Genomic DNA, 19,985 nt, shown 5'->3' on the forward strand with positions numbered 1-19,985 from the left:
TGCTCTACCAATCTTCACGGTATACCCTTATCAGAGCAGTCCTAACTAATGTATGCAATCCCTATCTGATGTATTTAAAAACCTGATCATCTGTATATAACCTGTGTGAACAGGGTTCAGAGAGGAAAAATCCATGTGTGCATACAGGGTAGAACAGCTTTTGTGCAGATAGCCCAAGAGGAGTGGTGGAACTCCCCACTCTTGTAGACACAAGAGAACAATTATGGAAACAGGAACACATGGGCTACTTGCACAGTGAACAAGTCTGTATGATCATGTTCACACACCACCAAGAAACCTAAAGACACAAAAGAGAATAGTAAAACCAAAAACACTCAGTTTGAAAAAATGTTGCAGTAATCCGCAAGTGCTAGTAAAAGATGTAAAAAACAGGGTATTTGGTTGATACGTTTTTTGCAAAAAATGTATACTAAGCTTTTTAAATACATCAGATAGGGATTGCATACATTAGTTAGGACTGCTCTGATAAGGGTATACCGTGAAGATTGGTAGAGCAGCTTAGTATACAGTTTTTGCAAAAAACGTATCAACCAAATACCCTGTTTTTTACATCTTTTACTAGCACTTGCGGATTACTGCAACATTTTTTCAAACTGAGTGTTTTTGGTTTTACTATTCTCTTTTGTGTCTTCAGGTTTCTTGGTGGTGTGTGAACATGATCATACAGACTTGTTCACTGTGCAAGTAGCCCATGTGTTCCTGTTTCCATAATTGTTCTCTTGTGTCTACAAGAGTGGGGAGTTCCACCACTCCTCTTGGGCTATCTGCACAAAAGCTGTTCTACCCTGTATGCACACATGGATTTTTCCTCTCTGAACCCTGTTCACACAGGTTATATACAGATGATCAGGTTTTTAAATACATCAGATAGGGATTGCATACATTAGTTAGGACTGCTCTGATAAGGGTATACCGTGAAGATTGGTAGAGCAGCTTAGTATACATTTTTTGCAAAAAACGTATCAACCAAATACCCTGTTTTTTACATCTTTTACTAGCACTTGCGGATTACTGCAACATTTTTTCAAACTGAGTGTTTTTGGTTTTACTATTCTCTTTTGTGTCTTCAGGTTTCTTGGTGGTGTGTGAACATGATCATACAGACTTGTTCACTGTGCAAGTAGCCCATGTGTTCCTGTTTCCATAATTGTTCTCTTGTGTCTACAAGAGTGGGGAGTTCCACCACTCCTCTTGGGCTATCTGCACAAAAGCTGTTCTACCCTGTATGCACACATGGATTTTTCCTCTCTGAACCCTGTTCACACAGGTTATATACAGATGATCAGGTTTTTAAATACATCAGATAGGGATTGCATACATTAGTTAGGACTGCTCTGATAAGGGTATACCGTGAAGATTGGTAGAGCAGCTTAGTATACATTTTTTGCAAAAAACGTATCAACCAAATACCCTGTTTTTTACATCTTTTACTAGCACTTGCGGATTACTGCAACATTTTTTCAAACTGAGTGTTTTTAGTTTTACTATTCTCTTTTGTGTCTTCAGGTTTCTTGGTGGTGTGTGAACATGATCATACAGACTTGTTCACTGTGCAAGTAGCCCATGTGTTCCTGTTTCCATAATTGTTCTCTTGTGTCTACAAGAGTGGGGAGTTCCACCACTCCTCTTGGGCTATCTGCACAAAAGCTGTTCTACCCTGTATGCACACATGGATTTTTCCTCTCTGAACCCTGTTCACACAGGTTATATACAGATGATCAGGTTTTTAAATACATCAGATAGGGATTGCATACATTAGTTAGGACTGCTCTGATAAGGGTATACCGTGAAGATTGGTAGAGCAGCTTAGTATACATTTTTTGCAAAAAACCTATCAACCAAATACCCTGTTTTTTACATCTTTTACTAGCACTTGCGGATTACTGCAACATTTTTTCAAACTGAGTGTTTTTGGTTTTACTATTCTCTTTTGTGTCTTCAGGTTTCTTGGTGGTGTGTGAACATGATCATACAGACTTGTTCACTGTGCAAGTAGCCCATGTGTTCCTGTTTCCATAATTGTTCTCTTGTGTCTACAAGAGTGGGGAGTTCCACCACTCCTCTTGGGCTATCTGCACAAAAGCTGTTCTACCCTGTATGCGCACATGGATTTTTCCTCTCTGAACCCTGTTCACACAGGTTATATACAGATGATCAGGTTTTTAAATACATCAGATAGGGATTGCATACATTAGTTAGGACTGCTCTGATAAGGGTATACCGTGAAGATTGGTAGAGCAGCTTAGTATACATTTTTTGCAAAAAACGTATCAACCAAATACCCTGTTTTTTACATCTTTTACTAGCACTTGCGGATTACTGCAACATTTTTTCAAACTGAGTGTTTTTGGTTTTACTATTCTCTTTTGTGTCTTCAGGTTTCTTGGTGGTGTGTGAACATGATCATACAGACTTGTTCACTGTGCAAGTAGCCCATGTGTTCCTGTTTCCATAATTGTTCTCTTGTGTCTACAAGAGTGGGGAGTTCCACCACTCCTCTTGGGCTATCTGCACAAAAGCTGTTCTACCCTGTATGCACACATGGATTTTTCCTCTCTGAACCCTGTTCACACAGGTTATATACAGATGATCAGGTTTTTAAATACATCAGATAGGGATTGCATACATTAGTTAGGACTGCTCTGATAAGGGTATACCGTGAAGATTGGTAGAGCAGCTTAGTATACATTTTTTGCAAAAAACGTATCAACCAAATACCCTGTTTTTTACATCTTTTACTAGCACTTGCGGATTACTGCAACATTTTTTCAAACTGAGTGTTTTTGGTTTTACTATTCTCTTTTGTGTCTTCAGGTTTCTTGGTGGTGTGTGAACATGATCATACAGACTTGTTCACTGTGCAAGTAGCCCATGTGTTCCTGTTTCCATAATTGTTCTCTTGTGTCTACAAGAGTGGGGAGTTCCACCACTCCTCTTGGGCTATCTGCACAAAAGCTGTTCTACCCTGTATGCACACATGGATTTTTCCTCTCTGAACCCTGTTCACACAGGTTATATACAGATGATCAGGTTTTTAAATACATCAGATAGGGATTGCATACATTAGTTAGGACTGCTCTGATAAGGGTATACCGTGAAGATTGGTAGAGCAGCTTAGTATACATTTTTTGCAAAAAACGTATCAACCAAATACCCTGTTTTTTACATCTTTTACTAGCACTTGCGGATTACTGCAACATTTTTTCAAACTGAGTGTTTTTGGTTTTACTATTCTCTTTTGTGTCTTCAGGTTTCTTGGTGGTGTGTGAACATGATCATACAGACTTGTTCACTGTGCAAGTAGCCCATGTGTTCCTGTTTCCATAATTGTTCTCTTGTGTCTACAAGAGTGGGGAGTTCCACCACTCCTCTTGGGCTATCTGCACAAAAGCTGTTCTACCCTGTATGCACACATGGATTTTTCCTCTCTGAACCCTGTTCACACAGGTTATATACAGATGATCAGGTTTTTAAATACATCAGATAGGGATTGCATACATTAGTTAGGACTGCTCTGATAAGGGTATACCGTGAAGATTGGTAGAGCAGCTTAGTATACATTTTTTGCAAAAAACGTATCAACCAAATACCCTGTTTTTTACATCTTTTACTAGCACTTGCGGATTACTGCAACATTTTTTCAAACTGAGTGTTTTTGGTTTTACTATTCTCTTTTGTGTCTTCAGGTTTCTTGGTGGTGTGTGAACATGATCATACAGACTTGTTCACTGTGCAAGTAGCCCATGTGTTCCTGTTTCCATAATTGTTCTCTTGTGTCTACAAGAGTGGGGAGTTCCACCACTCCTCTTGGGCTATCTGCACAAAAGCTGTTCTACCCTGTATGCACACATGGATTTTTCCTCTCTGAACCCTGTTCACACAGGTTATATACAGATGATCAGGTTTTTAAATACATCAGATAGGGATTGCATACATTAGTTAGGACTGCTCTGATAAGGGTATACCGTGAAGATTGGTAGAGCAGCTTAGTATACATTTTTTGCAAAAAACGTATCAACCAAATACCCTGTTTTTTACATCTTTTACTAGCACGTGCGGATTACTGCAACATTTTTTCAAACTGAGTGTTTTTGGTTTTACTATTCTCTTTTGTGTCTTCATCCAACAGTTGCAGTATTAGAGCGCCAGAAAAGGGATAATAGTGAAACCTCTTGGCTTCATCCAACAGTCGCAGTATTAGAGCCCCAGAAAAAGGGATGATAGTGAAACCTCTTGGCTTCATCCAACAGTTGCAGTATTAGAGCCCCAGAAAAAGGGATAATAGTGAAACCTCTTGGCTTCATCCAACAGTCGCAGTATTAGAGCCCCAGAAAAAGGGATAATAGTGAAACCTCTTGGCTTCATCCAACAGTCGCAGTATTAGAGCCCCAGAAAAAGGGATGATAGTGAAACCTCTTGGCTTCATCCAACAGTTGCAGTATTAGAGCCCCAGAAAAAAGGATAATAGTGAAACCTCTTGGCTTCATCCAACAGTTGCAGTATTAGAGCCCCAGAAAAAGGGATAATAGTGAAACCTCTTGGCTTCATCCAACAGTTGCAGTATTAGAGCCCCAGAAAAAGGGATAATAGTGATACCTCTTGCCTTCATTCAACTGTCACAATAAAAGCTCCAGAAAAAGAAATAGTCACAGTATTAGAGCCCCAGAAAAAAGGGATGATGATGATGATGATGATGAAACATCTTGGCTTCTTCCAACAGCCCCTGTTGGACCCTGGTTCTCAGTAATAGAACAGATCTCTAATCAGTGTGTAATTGTTAAAATGTTTTGCAACATATACACTTTGTGTTTATATTCCTTGCCATTTTCAAGATCTCTGCTTGCTTTCAATGAATAGAAAGAGTCTTTATTTACATATAACAGGAAACCTGATAAACATATTACCTGTGACTGTGGGAAAACTGCAACCCCTTTAATTCTAAAGGCCCCTTCACATTAAGCGACGCTGCAGCGATACCGACAACGATCCGGATCGCTGCAGCGTCGCTGTTTGGTCGCTGGAGAGCTGTCACACAGACCGCTCTTCAGCGACCAACGATGCCGGTAACCAGGGTAAACATCGGGTAACTAAGCGCAGGGCCGCGCTTAGTAACCCGATGTTTACCCTGGATACCATGCTAAAAGTTAAAAAAAACAAACACTAGATACTTACCTACCGCTGTCTGTCCTCCAGCGCTGCGCTCTGCTTCTCTGCTCTCCTCCTGTACTGTCTGGGAGCCGGAAAGCAGAGCGGTGACGTCACCGCTCTGCTTTCCGGCTCACAGCCAGTACAGGAGGAGTGCAGAGCGCAGCGCTGGAGGACAGACAGCGTTAGGTAAGTATCTAGTGTTTGTTTTTTTTTACTTTTAGCATGGTAACCAGGGTAAACATCGGGTTACTAAGCGCGGCCCTGCGCTTAGTTACCCGATGTTTACCCTGGTTACCAGTGAAGACATCGCTGGATCGGTGTCACACACGCCGATCCAGCGATGTCTCCAGGGAGTCCAGCGACGAAATAAAGTTCTGGACTTTATTCAGCAACCAACGATCTCCCAGCAGGGGCCTGATCGTTGGTCGCTGTCACACAGAACGATTTCATTAACGATATCGTTGCTACGTCACAAATAGCAACGATATCGTTAACAATATCGTTATGTGTGAAGGTACCTTTAGGATCAGTGCTGTCCAAGAGATTGGAACCCCACTGATCCCAATGTTATGGCATAACCTAGCGACTTGGGATACGCGCTTAATGTCCAAAAATTAGATATTTCAGTAGATAGATAACCAGCGTAATCAATATTTTAAATTGAAACTCACATTTTTTATTTTTTCGTCAGTTGAAAGGGTTTATTATTTATTATTAAATACATCTCTTAAACCCGATGATGCTGGTATACTTACAATGAAAATATGTGAGAGAATGGCTGTACAATCCAATTGACGTTTTTTACACTGATACTAAAATGAGTCTAGCTCTAGTTTATTTTAATATCAGGACTATGCAGACATTCTGTCTTTGATTTTCATAGTAAGTACTCATGCCTCATGAGGTCTAAAAGATCTATTTGATAATATATGCAATTCCTATTGGGAAATCTAGTGACTGACATTCTTTACAAGTGGTATTCCTACCATAATAAAAAAGTTAAGGTATATTACTAGCTCACAACTTACATTTTGATGACTGGTGGATCCACCGAATAAGTCAAGGGCTGTAACCCCTTTGTTCTTTAAATCTGTAATTGTCCTACCCCCTCTCCCCGTCAGATTTATAGGCTATGGCCTATCCTAGAAAAAAAAGGAATACCTCTTTAACCCTGCTGTTGTCTTCGGTCTGGGGAGACCGATTTTGAACTTTGGTATTTTTCGGGGTGTTCAGGATGCGGTTCTGAAACTTGTGGTTGATTGACTTAAATGAGGATGGGTCGGTCGGCCACGGGTTTCAGACCCGCATCTTGAATATTTTAAAGAATATTGAAGTTCAAGGTCGGTCGTTTTTGACCGAAGACAACAGCAGGGTTAAATGCTCCATGATTCGGCATTGAAAGCAGGTGGTGCTTTTCATGATCCAGCAGAGTTGCTAGCGGCATATATTAACAAACGTCATTAACAGGCTCTTCATCATCTAAGGGAAGAAAGGTTTATAATCCTCAGTGACAAGGTTAAGATAGGCAGGTATGACAGGCAAGGGATATATTTTTGCCCCATTGCCTTGTGATTAGTCAGCTATACAGACCCGAAGACACAATGTATGTAAAGTCTCGCCACCCTGTAGGAATACATTTGATGTAAACAGGCGCTGATCTTGCCATAGTCCCCACTGTCAGATCTATGGGACTACGACAGGTCTCCGTCCATGTAATATTTATGGCATAGCCATACGCAGCATTAAATAAATACACATTAACCCCCTTTGTGCTGTTGCTTGGCAAGAAATGTGAGCGAGGAAAATGAGAGTCTACACCCTACAAAGGGATGTAGATGGGCAGTGACAGCAACAGTAGATGTCTAGATGACGAAGAGGGTGAACACTCATCGCATAGTGCTTTCCAATAAAAAAAAAAGTGCTCGACCATGACTGGTTTTGTTCAGGAGTGGCACAAGTTGAAGTTTGCAAAATCTCCAATGTGGCCCCCAGCTATTACCTATGGTTAATTGTAATGGTCTCCTCATATGGGCAAAACAGATCCTTTGGGATCATTGTAGACTCTAGGGCCTTGGATCAACCCATTTGAGTTGCTCCCTTGTTAATGTGAATAGATAGATAACGGAGGTTGGTCTAGGCACCTGGGAGGTGGTGGTAGATGGAGAAGTTCATTCCTGTCTGGAGCCTAAGGAGGACCATCAACCTCACCCATAAATTCTGGTCTGCGACGTGAGGGTTTATGGGGCTGAATACCTATCGAGGAAAAGGTATCACTATCCCTCTCTAATTTAGTGCTATGGTCACTGGCTGGGGTTCTGCATGGGAGGTCCCAGGAATAGGTTCTATGAAGAACTGGGAGGTCAGTACTGGGCCGTCGCGTAAGATATTGATACACAGGACACCAAAGATTGCATCGCTTTGCCATGCACCACCCATGCTTACCAAAATTTAAATCACAAATTTTAAACCCCACCCCATCTTACAGGGACATACTCCAAACTGCATGACAAAGTCCCTTTCTCATGCAATTTAGCGGACACCTTTACGTCTTCACTTATCATATCAAGGCATTGAAGAGGTCTTCATTATAAATGTGTTGTAGCTCTGAGGATAATTGTATTTTGTTAGACGGTTCCTCTCACAATGGGTTGATGACAAGGTGGTGACTGCCAAGACCACCAATGATTGGTTATGATCTGGGAAGAAACTTAAGCTTCAAATCCATGGTGTCTCTGTGCCATGCACACATGTTCTGGTTCGTCCTGAGAGAGGCTATTTGTTCCTGCTCTCCAGAAGAGATGAACATACAAACACCCCTCTATTAACCCAGAAATCCCTAATACGGCTTTGGAAAGTGGAGCTTAAAAACTAGACAACCCCTTTAAATAGGACCTGTCACTTGCAATAAAAACATATTTTTTCTTACCTGGTGTAAATGCCACTGTTCTCCTGAATTCGGCGATATTTTTCTTTTGTTTCTGCTCCTCTCCGTTCCTTGGATGTTGCCCTTTTTCCCCAGTATGTTAATCTAGTCTTTTACCAAATGGGCGTGGTACAAAACTCTGCTTTTCGGGAGTGTCCTTATGGACCACACCCACTTGAATAAAAAGACTAGATTTATATAAAAGGAACAAGAGGTTGTACCTTAGGAACGGAGAGGCGCAGGAGGAAAAGAAAAATATCGCCGGATTCAGGAGAATGGCGGCATTTACACCGGGTAAAAAAAATATATATATTTATGGCAAGTAAAAAGTCTATTTTAAAATCCAAACTTTTTAATGTTTTATTTTTTTCCAGTAGGAGGCAATGTCTACACTGTGAGTTAGTGATGATGATTCACGAGCTGCTCTCATCATATCTCCGAGCACTCATCGTCCTTATCTGGATGCATTAGCAATGGTTCAGGTTACGGCTTAATTCCAGGATATTATTTTTTACGCATCAGTTGATGAGCCATATAATTCAGTTTATACAGCCGTGCCTTAGACAATCATAGAAGTTTTCTTATATTTTGTGTTATATTTATTACTGTTGCAGAGCTGAGTTTTTTAGTTCATCAGAACAACATGATGTAGATTTACATAGGACTGCCGGGAAACCTAATTTTTTTTTCTAGTTGGTTATAACAAAGAGCGCTGTTAGAGCTGAATAGCAACTGATGCAACAAAGTCTTCTATCCATAGGTGCTCAGCCCTGTCACTACCCTATGATAGATTGCTTATAGGACCTTCTTGTTCCATCTTCAATATCTTAACAAGTAGATGTTAGAGAGGAGACAATCGAATCTGCAAAAGTAGAGTTTGGGATGAATTTTTAGAAGTTTGCAAATCCCCCCAAAATTTGTGATTCATTAAGGACGAATTGCCTAAAATGAGTGCCCTCATGTTACAGAGAACATAAGACAGAGAAGAAGGATCACCAGATCAGCAGAGCGACTCGGTAGACTTCCCAATAATGCCAACCATGAGGGATTCTTAGTCAGATGTCACTGAAGATGACTCATAACTACTGTAAGACCTCAGGCAGGAGATGAGGGACTATTGGTCAGATGTCACTGAAGAAGACTCATAGCCACTGTAAGACCTCAGGCAGGAGATGAGGGACTATTGGTCAGATGTCACTGAAGAAGACTCATAGCCACTGTAAGACCTCAGGCAGGAGATGAGGGACTATTGGTCAGATGTCACTGAAGAAAACTCATAGCCACTGTAAGACCTCAGGCAGGAGATGAGGGACTATTGGTCAGATGTCACTGAAGACGACTCATAGGCACTGTAAGACCTCAGGCAGGAGATGAGGGACTATTGGTCAGATGTCACTGAAGAAAACTCATAGCCACTGTAAGACCTCAGGCAGGAGATGAGGGACTATTGGTCAGATGTCACTGAAGACGACTCATAGGCACTGTAAGACCTCAGGCAGGAGATGAGGGATTATTGGTCAGATGTCACTGAAGAAGACTCATAGCCACTGTAAGATCTCAGGCAGGAGATGAGGGACTATTGGTCAGATGTCACTGAAGACGACTCATAGGCACTGTAAGACCTCAGGCAGGAGATGAGGGACTATTGGTCAGATGTCACTGAAGAAGACTCATAGCCACTGTAAGACCTCAGGCAGAAGATGAGGGACTATTGGTCAGATGTCACTGAAGAAGACTCATAGCCACTGTAAGACCTCAGGCAGGAGATGAGGGACTATTGGTCAGATGTCACTGAAGACGACTCATAGGCACTGTAAGACCTCAGGCAGGAGATGAGGGACTATTGGTCAGATGTCACTGAAGAAGACTCATAGCCACTGTAAGACCTCAGGCAGGAGATGAGGGACTATTGGTCAGATGTCACTGAAGATGACTCATAGCCACTGTAAGACCTCAGGCAGGAGATGAGGGACTATTGGTCAGGTGTCACTGAAGAAGACTCATAGCCACTGTAAGACCTCAGGCAGGAGATGAGGGACTATTGGTCAGATGTCACTGAAGACGACTCATAGGCACTGTAAGACCTCAGGCAGGAGATGAGGGACTATTGGTCAGATGTCACTGAAGAAGACTCATAGCCACTGTGAGACCTCAGGCAGGAGATGAGGGACTATTGGTCAGATGTCACTGAAGAAGACTCATAGCCACTGTAAGACCTCAGGCAGAAGATGAGGGACTATTGGTCAGATGTCACTGAAGAAGACTCATATCCACTGTAAGACCTCAGGCAGGAGATGAGGGACTATTGGTCAGATGTCACTGAAGAAAACTCATAGCCACTGTAAGACCTCAGGCAGAAGATGAGGGACTATTGGTCAGATGTCACTGAAGAAGACTCATAGCCACTGTAAGACCTCAGGCAGGAGATGAGGGACTATTGGTCAGATGTCACTGAAGACAACTCATAGCCACTGTAAGACTTCAGGCAGGAGATGAGGGACTATTGGTCAGATGTCACTGAAGATGACTCATAACCACTGTAAGACCTCAGGCAGGAGATGAGGGACTATTGGTCAGATGTCACTGAAGAGGATTCATAACCACTGTAAGACTTCAGGCAGGAGATGAGGGACTATTGGTCAGATGTTAATGAAGAAAACTCATAGCCACTGTAAGACCTCAGGCAGGAGATGAGGGACTATTGGTCAGATGTCACTGAAGATGACTCATAGCCACTGTAAGACCTCAGGCAGGAGATGAGGGACTATTGGTCAGATGTCACTGAAGAAGACTCATAGCCACTGTAAGACCTCAGGCAGGAGATTTTGCTGGAATTTTGTGGAGGAATTTGGATTGGAGAGAGGACCTCAGAACGCAGTCAGAGAGACATAGTTCACAGGATGGAGAAAACAATGTGTGAATAGAATAGATAGATGTAGTTACAAGGAAAAGATTAAAAGGGTGAGAGATTGGAGACAACTATTAGCTGTTAAGTTGGTCATACACATTAGGTGGCTGTTGACCGAATGATGCTTCGGCCAACAGCCATCTCAGTCGAGACTCCCATACACAAGGTCGCATACTTGGCCAAGCACCTCCTGTGTTCTCCATGAGAAAGTAGCCTACTGACACATTGGCTTATCTCTGGCAGAATGATAAGATCAGCAGTCCAAAATGAGACATCAGTCGGCCGGCACTTTACACATTAGGCCATTAGCCGGACCTGTCTATATCAGCAGGTTTGGCTAACATTAGTCTAAGGTGTGTGGTGTATGGGATATCCACTGTCACTGGTGCACTGGGTCACATCCACAGCTCCCAGTGCCGCTCTATTCAGTCCCACAGACTACAAGTCTCCAATACAAATTTCGGCACAGTGACCAGTCGGACTACAGCTCCTAGCCTGGCGGTCAGAAGGACATGGGGCTCCTGAAGTTACCTGATGTCCCAGCCATTATGAGTCCAAGCAGCAAAACAGAGACCACTGGCGGTGTCATATCTGCTCCTTTTTGTACTGCTTTTGGCAGACTTTTTAGCGCATGCATAGTACAATTTTCGGGAATGGGGGGAAAACTGCATGGACGGTGCCTTTTTTTCTGAAGGATGCTACAGATGGCAGAGAAAAGCACTGGGTTTTTACGGACTGTCTGTAAATTTACAGACGGTTGACAACCATGATAGACACGTGCCTTTAGGTATCAAGTTGCTGCTGTCACTCATTTTTTTTTTCTCCTGCTGTTACTCATTTTTTTGCTTCTGCTGTCACTCATTTTTTGCACCTGTGCAGTGTCTGCTTTTGCAGGACCCAATATTGCTTTATTTTCTGCATTAAACTAATAGCACTTAAACAGGAAACCATCGTTAATTGTAATTGTGATCGAAGAAGGAGTAACAATGGATAAAGTCCACAAATCTGATCTGATGTATGTCTAAAACAAGAGGGGCCATAGCATATCCCATAGGATACATAGAACTATTCATTGTGTGTGTCACACAGGTCTAATTGTAAGAAGAACATTGGAGAGGAGGTCATTCGGCAAGGTAATGATTGTTCTATCTTTTTGCATAAATTTAGACCAGCTTTGAGAAAAACTAATTTTCCAATGTCTTCTTCATATTATTGTACGGGGTGCACTAATCCTCCTCTTATGTGTATCTCCAGCTGTTGTATGAGGTGATTCCCGACGTGTCCAGCTGTTCCTTTCCATTACAAATTTAAAGGACCACGGAACCTAGTTTTTGGAGATACTTATTTAACAAAGAAACATTTCTAAACCTCCTGCCAATAATCCAATACAATATGCAAATATCTTATTCAAAGAGGAAGAGGACGGGGACTCTAGTGCCACCTTTTGGATGTAGCAATCATAAAAGCCAATATCAGCACTTTAACAAGAAACAAGGATAAGAAACCAAACCAGATACTCCATTTGCAGACACATGCTTTGGGATTTTTGCCTCTCATCAGTGCAAAGCAAGAGAACTGGTTTACTGAGTGAAAAGCCTTTGAGAGGAGGTCTAAGGATAAAGTTTCTCCTTGTGTAGGGTACCCATTTAAACTCCCTGTCAAAGGTTGCTCACCTAGTCAACCACTTCCAGTGCTTTGCATTGATGAGGGGCCAAAACCCTGAAACATGTGTTTACAAATAAACTGTCTAGTTTAGTTTCCTAGCCTTAGTTATGTGAAAAGGATCTTTAAAGGTTTATATTGACTTTTAAGATGACAGCCTCCAACTATGTGGCATTAGAGTCCTTATCCTCTTTCTATCTCAAGAAGCTATTTGCATATTTAAATTATTTTAGTTCTCAGGGGAGCATTACATGGCTTATACATCTCCCTACCACAACTTGGCGCTCTCCACAAGATGAAACTTTACCCCTTAGTGCCATTTAATAACGCAATAGTCAGCGGATCTAGGCTTAAATGGCTGAAGTCAGGGAGCAGAAGATCACTCGGACAAAATGTGAACGCTGCAGTTGATCAGCAACAGCTGATTGGTTGCAGCGCCCCACTGGATGTTTATCTCAGCAAACAGGCAGGGGACACATCACTAAGTAAGGAGGAGCAACACAGGTCCAGGAGGTGAGGATCATTTTATTTTTCCCCTCCCTGGCACATTAACAAGAGATTTTCCAGTAATGGACATCCCCTTTAAAGTGATTTATTTTATTTTATTTGTTTTTTTTACTGGAATGAGAACATTATGAACCAAAGTGTTTTTTTGTGTATTACTCTCTGGTGTCTTTAGGTTTGTATACATTAATTAAAGCGTCTGTAGTCGTAATTAGGTAATTGCTGTGGTATGACTATATAGAAAACACAGCCTGGAGGAGCAATCGCACTCCTTTCTTTGAAGAGCGTCTGAATATTAGGCGGGGACCCTAATCGCATTGTCTGGGAGCCAGTAGCTGATTCCAAGCATTACAGGTGTGGTCCTCCTCCAGTCTACATTAATTACTATACAATCTGTCACGGACGCAAGAGGGGAGAAATGGAGTTCAGGAAATGACAGGAAGCTCCTAATTTATTGTTACGGGCAACACTATTGGGTTACATTTCTGTCCTCCTATCGGAATATTGCATGGGTGGAATTAAGGGCATCTACATTGCAAATCACTAAACTGTAGGTAGTTGAACTGTTTCCATCCTGGTTTGTTTCTGTAATAATTTCCCCCATCCCGGCCCCTTCCTGTAATAATGTCCACAATCCTGGCCCCTTTCTGTAATAATGTCCCTTGTTCTGATTCCTCTGTGCAGTAATATCCCTTTCATGGCCCATTTCTGTAATAATTTTCCCCATCCTGACTCCAATTCTGTAACAATGTCCCTTATCCTGGGCTCTTTCCTATTATAATGTCCCCTGTCCTGGGCCCTATTCTGTTATGATGTCCCTCCATCCCGGGCCCCTTCCTGGTATAATGTTGCCCATCATGGGCCTCTTCCTGGTCTACTATTCCCCATCCTGAGCCCCTTCCAGTAATAATGTCCCCCATTCTGGACCCCTTTCTGTAATAATGTCCTCAATCATGGGCCCCATTCTTTAATAATGTACCCTGTCCTGATTCCTTTCTGTAATAATATTCATTCGGTGGCTCCTTTCTGTAATTATGTCCACCATCCTGGGCCCCTTTCTATAACAATGTCCCCAGTCATGGGCCCCTTTCTCTAATAATGCCCCCGTCCTGATTCCTCTCTGTAATAATCCCTTTCTTGGCCCCTTTCTGTAATGATATCCATTTGGTGGCCTTTTTCTGTAATAATGTCCCCATCCTGGCTCCTTTCTGTAGTAATTTACCCCATCTTGACTCCCATTCTGTAATAATGTCCACAATCCTGGGCTCCTTCCTGTTATAATGTCCCCTGTCCTGGGCCCCTTTCAGTTATAATATCCCTACATCTTGGGCCCCTTCCTGGTATAATGTCCCTCATCATGGGCCTCTTCCTAGTATACTATCCCCTATCCTGAACCCCTTCCAGTAATAATCTCCCCCATTCTGGGGTTGTTGACTTTGGTCAGTTTTAACTGCAAGCTGCTGAGACCCCTAACTACAAGCATCAACCCTTAAAGGGGTTTAGCAAAAATTGAATTCATCATTAACTGTCCACAGCTTACCAATATATGGTCACTACGAACCCTTTGCTTAGACCCCACGGTTACTACAATGGAGGACTCAAATCATGACATGAAGAGCTCAAAATGGAGCATCAGAAGAGTATGCACACTGCCACTCAAATTGAAGTTTATGGGACTGACTTGAAATCTTAGCACAAGAGCGCCACCACTGGAAAAATGAATCATTGCACAGTGCTTATTGATATTTATGGAATGTGTGAATGTGTCTGATCCATGGTCTGTGGATAATAGATGGAGGCTGTAAATGAGATAATCACTTAGGCTGGTTTCACATTTGCGTTTAAAAACGCAGCGTTTTAAACGCAAACGCATTTGGTGAAAAAACGCGTTTAAACGCTGGGTTTTTTAGGCGCATGCGTTTTTGCATGTTTTAACACAAACGCGGCGTTTACATGCGTTTTTTCCTGCGTTTGCGTTTTTGAAACGCATGATGATTAGTGTGTGACAGCTGTCAATCATCAAAATCAACTAGAAAACCCACTATAAACAGGAATACCCAGGGTTAGGGTTAGGGTTAGGGTTAGGATCCCTAGTAATCCTAGGGATCCTAACCCTAACCCTAAAACACAAACTCTAACCCCAACCCTAAAACACAAACTCTAACCCTAACCCAAACTCTAACCCTAACCCTAACACAAACTCTAACAGAAACTCTAACACAAACTCTAACACAAACTCTAACCCTAACCCTAACAGAAACTCTAACCCTAACACAAACTCTAACCCTAACACAAACTCTAACCCTAACACAAACTCTAACCCTAACCCCAACCCTAGCCCTAACCCTAACCCTAGGGACCCTAACCCTAACCCTAGGGACCCTAACCCTAACCCTAGGGATCCTAACCCTAACCCTAACCCTAGGGATCCTAACCCTAACCCCCAGGGTTAGGGTTAGGATCCCTAGGGTTAGGGTTGGGGGGTGGCTTTTCAGTGTGTATTCTTGTGTTTCCCTATAAAAACGCATGCAAACGCATGTGCTTAAAAACGCATGCGTTTACATAGATATCAATACTTTTTTTTGCAGCTATAAAACGCATGCGTTTTTTTGCGGCAAAAAAAGCCGCTAAAATTACTACATGTTGCATTTCTGCAACACAACGTATGCAGAGAAAAACGCATGCATTGTCAAAACGCGTCAAAATGCATGCAAAAAACCGCATGCGTTTTTAATGTTAAGTATAGGGAAAAAACGCATGCTTTTTTTGCTTTTTTTTGGCGCAAAAACGCAAAAAAAAAATGCAAATGTGAAACCAGCCTTAGACAACCCCTTAATAGTCCCTAATATTCCCAATCCAGGGAAACCATAAAAAAGTGTGATAGCCCTTTAAATAAAAATTGAATAAATAGACCTACATACATAATTTACCGTAGGTCCCAGACAGAACAAAAAATCCAGATTGATAGGCTTAGCAGATCAGTGTGGATCTTCTATGAAGTTTCATGGCACTGATCCATAAAACCAAACCTTTCATGTCCGCCGGGGAAACAAGAGCGAGTGCACAGGATGAAAAAGCCATTAAAGGTTGATATAAAAAGAAGTGACATTTGCACTTCCCCTATAACGTATGACCCCACCCTGTAATTACTTCAATAAGTCCCCTCCGATGGGATATGCCATCGGCCTCCTCTGATCTGTGTCAGGCTTTAATCTCACCTTGGCAGAGGCGGCACAATATGACGGTCCGCGCATGCTCTTCGGTCATAACTCATCACTTATGGGAATATTTAGATCAGCCTGAGGTCAGGTTATTTTTACTCCTGCATATCCTGACTAACGTGCAGCAACAAGGACTCTTATTATAAAAGCCTGTGATCTTATCAGTACAATGCACTCATATCATTCTGTACTTATATACACCGGAGGCTGAGGACACCAACATTTTATGACTTCCCTTATTACCGCTATGGAATAAATCAGCGCTTCTACGAGCTTCTGGGGAACATACAGGTTCTCCAAGGTTCTTCGGTGGAGGTGGAACACTACAGCGAGAGTGGGGCTTACAAGGACATGCCCAATAAAACAATATTTACGATCTGGTTGGTATCTAGGAGGTTTGTAGTTTTACTTCGGCTGCCATTTAGAAGTCATGATCCCTCCATGGTCCCTCTCATTCTCTCCTGACCTCCTCGAAATGTATACATAGTCATACATAGTTATTAAGGTTGAAGGAAGACTTTAAGTCCATTTAGTTCAACCCATAGCCTAACCTAACATGCCCTAACATGTTGATCCAGAGGAAGGCAAAAAAAAACCATGAGGCAAATAGTAAGCTCCACTTTGGGGGGAAAAAAATCCTTCCCGACTCCACATACGGCAATCAGACTAGTTCCTTGGATCAACGCCCTATCAAGGAATCTAGTATATATACCCTGCAGCATTATACTTTTCAAGAAAGGTATCCAATCCCCTCTTAAATTTAAGTAATAAATCACTCATTACAACATCATACGGCAGAGAGTTCCTTAGTCTCACTGCTCTTACAGTAAAGAACCCGCGTATGTTATTATGCCTAAACCTTCTTTCCTCCAGACATAGAGGATTCCCCCTTGTCCCTGTCTTAGGTCTATGATTAAAGAGTAAGGTGCTGAATTCCAGTAGGTTTCTACAGGGTCCAGGAGATTTGCCATCTCTTCTGGAAATCCTTGAGATCTCCCACTTTTTTTCCGGCATTGGTAGAGTTGACAAGTGTGTTGTACAGCACTACAAGGAGTTTAGGGACATCAAAACCATTTGCTCCACAGTCAGTGGAGGATCATATTAAGTTCTTGGATCTAGGTGCGAAAGAAGACCTCCTTCATATGAGGCAGAGGAACTTGTTTGGCCTCCTCAGATTTCAAGGACTATCTGTAACTTCAACCTCTCCAATAAATTCATACTTGTTAAACGATGACATAAAATCCCGAAGTCTGCCCTGAGAAGCCATTCTGGCATTTGTTTTCTTCCCTCTTGTGGTGAAATATGTATATATATATGCATATATATATATACAGTATATATATATATATATATATATATATATATGTGTAGTGACATATGTCTAGGGTTATATGTGTTACTAGTGATAATGTAACACCTGTCCTGAAGGCAAGTCACACCTGTGTTAATAGGTACTTCCTTGGGACTAGTAGAAATTGTGTCTCCATATCACACCAGGAATTCTAGCTAGAGCCAAGAAGAAGGTAACATTTGGCACCTCTGAGGTCTTGGAGGGGAGATGCTAAATTGCGGCCTTAGGTGATGTATTCCTGGGAACCTGGTCACAAGTGTCTCAAGAGGAAAATAATATATATTCATTAGTAGAGCAGCCGTGGCCAATCAACAAGCCAGTAATTATGATATTAACCTGAGGGGCCGGTCTAGAAACCTGACCTCAGACCAAAGTTATAAATTTAGGCTGCAGACAGAGAATTGTGTTCACATGATGGGGGCAGCCTGAGAAGCTGGTGTGGTCCAATCTACATTCGTCCTGCCCTCAGGGAGCAGAAGCAACTACCAGTTAGATAACTTCTGTAAGTTTCTCCTGTTTATTTTGATACTGTTTTGCATAAGTTGTATGTCTTTTTATTATCATATTTTTATACCTTTTTCTTATTGTAAGCATTGAACCTTTTGTTATTAAAGTATAAACTTTAACAAGTTGAACCTTGGATGTTCTACAAGAATCCATAGCCTAAGGTGTGTGAGCCTTATGAGTGATATACATATTTTAATTCGTATTATTAATAGTCTGGGACTCATCACCCGTGTATTCGATGAGTGGTGGCAGCGTGTATGAGTGGGTGTGTGGCCTGGGTCGGTGTGTGATTTATGCTCCCATTACAGCATGGGACAGAGGTTGAATGCTGGACTGAGAGAGGGGAGATAGATTAACCCTTGCAGGCACAACCCCAAGTCACGTGTGAGAGCGGATACGTGACGAATAAGTGACACCACGGAGTAGGGATCTGTGACACCTCTCCATAATGAAAACACATCAACACTAGAGAGAAGGAGCTGTCAGATGAAAGACAACTGTAAAAACTTGCAGCTGCATCTCCCTCTTCTCCTCCTTGTGCTTGCCCTCCAATTACTGTCCAAACCCTTTGAAAAAATGTAGCTGCAGCTGCCTCCTTTTCCCTCCTGCTTGTCCACCATCTACTGTATAAGTCCTATGGAAAAATATTGCTGCAGCTCCCTCCTTTCCCGCTTGTCCACCAGTTACTGCATAAGCCCTGTTTAAAAATAAAGCTACATCTCCCTCCTCTCCCCTTCTGCTTTCCCACCATTTATGATATAAAACCTTTGAAAAAAATGCAGCTGCATCTCCCTCCTCTCCTGATTGTCCACCATTTACTAAATAAGTCCTGTGAAAAAATGCAGCCGCATCTCTTTCCTATCCTCTCATGCTTTCCCATCATTTACTGCATAAGCTGTTTGAACAAATGCAGATGCATCTCCCTCCTCTCCCCTCCTGTTTACACACAATTTACTGTTTAAGCCCTGTAAACAACTCTATCCTTTCGCTTGTCCACCATATACTAAATAAGCCTTTTGAAGAAATGGAGCTGCAGCTCCCTCCTCTCGCCTCCAGCTTGTCCACCATTTTCTGTGTAAGCCCTATGAACAATTGCAGCTGCATCTCCCTCCTCTCCCCTCCCGCCTGTCCACCATTTACTGTTTAAGGTCACTGTAAGGCTGAACACAAAAATTCCACATTTTTTATGAGATTTTTAGCGATTTTATTTCCTGTAGGCTCCAATTTAGGACTTGAAGAACAAATGTATAAAAATAATCGGATACTGGGGTGAGGGAGCAGTGCCAAACTCCCCTCCCTCTGTAGGTTCTTTACCGAGTACAGCATGGTTGACTGTAACACAATGAAGAATTGCTCTTGTCTACACGTCCCTCCTCCTCTTCCCACCGATCAGCACATCTGCCACAGTGAAGATATCAACTTTCTAAAATCTCCTAAATTTGGAAAATACCCACATTTTGCATTGCAGTATATACAACCACCATCTGCTAGGTCCCTAGGGTACGACCAGGTCCTTAGAACTATCGAGTGTCCCCTTATGCCGATAGCCCTGCAGAAAGCTAATTTCAGACGAATCTTCCTCATGAATCCATCATTCGCCATCTCCATTGTACGAAGTTATTGGGTCACATTCGCCAGCACTGGGTCCTTATTTAACTCATCCTAAATTATATTACAGCTCAGCAAATTTCCCCTCAGGGCAGGTTACGTAGGAGATTATGGATAGGATTTCATTCTACC

The sequence above is a fragment of the Ranitomeya imitator genome, chromosome 10 (assembly GCF_032444005.1).
Source record: "Ranitomeya imitator isolate aRanImi1 chromosome 10, aRanImi1.pri, whole genome shotgun sequence".
Lineage (NCBI taxonomy): Eukaryota > Metazoa > Chordata > Amphibia > Anura > Dendrobatidae > Ranitomeya > Ranitomeya imitator.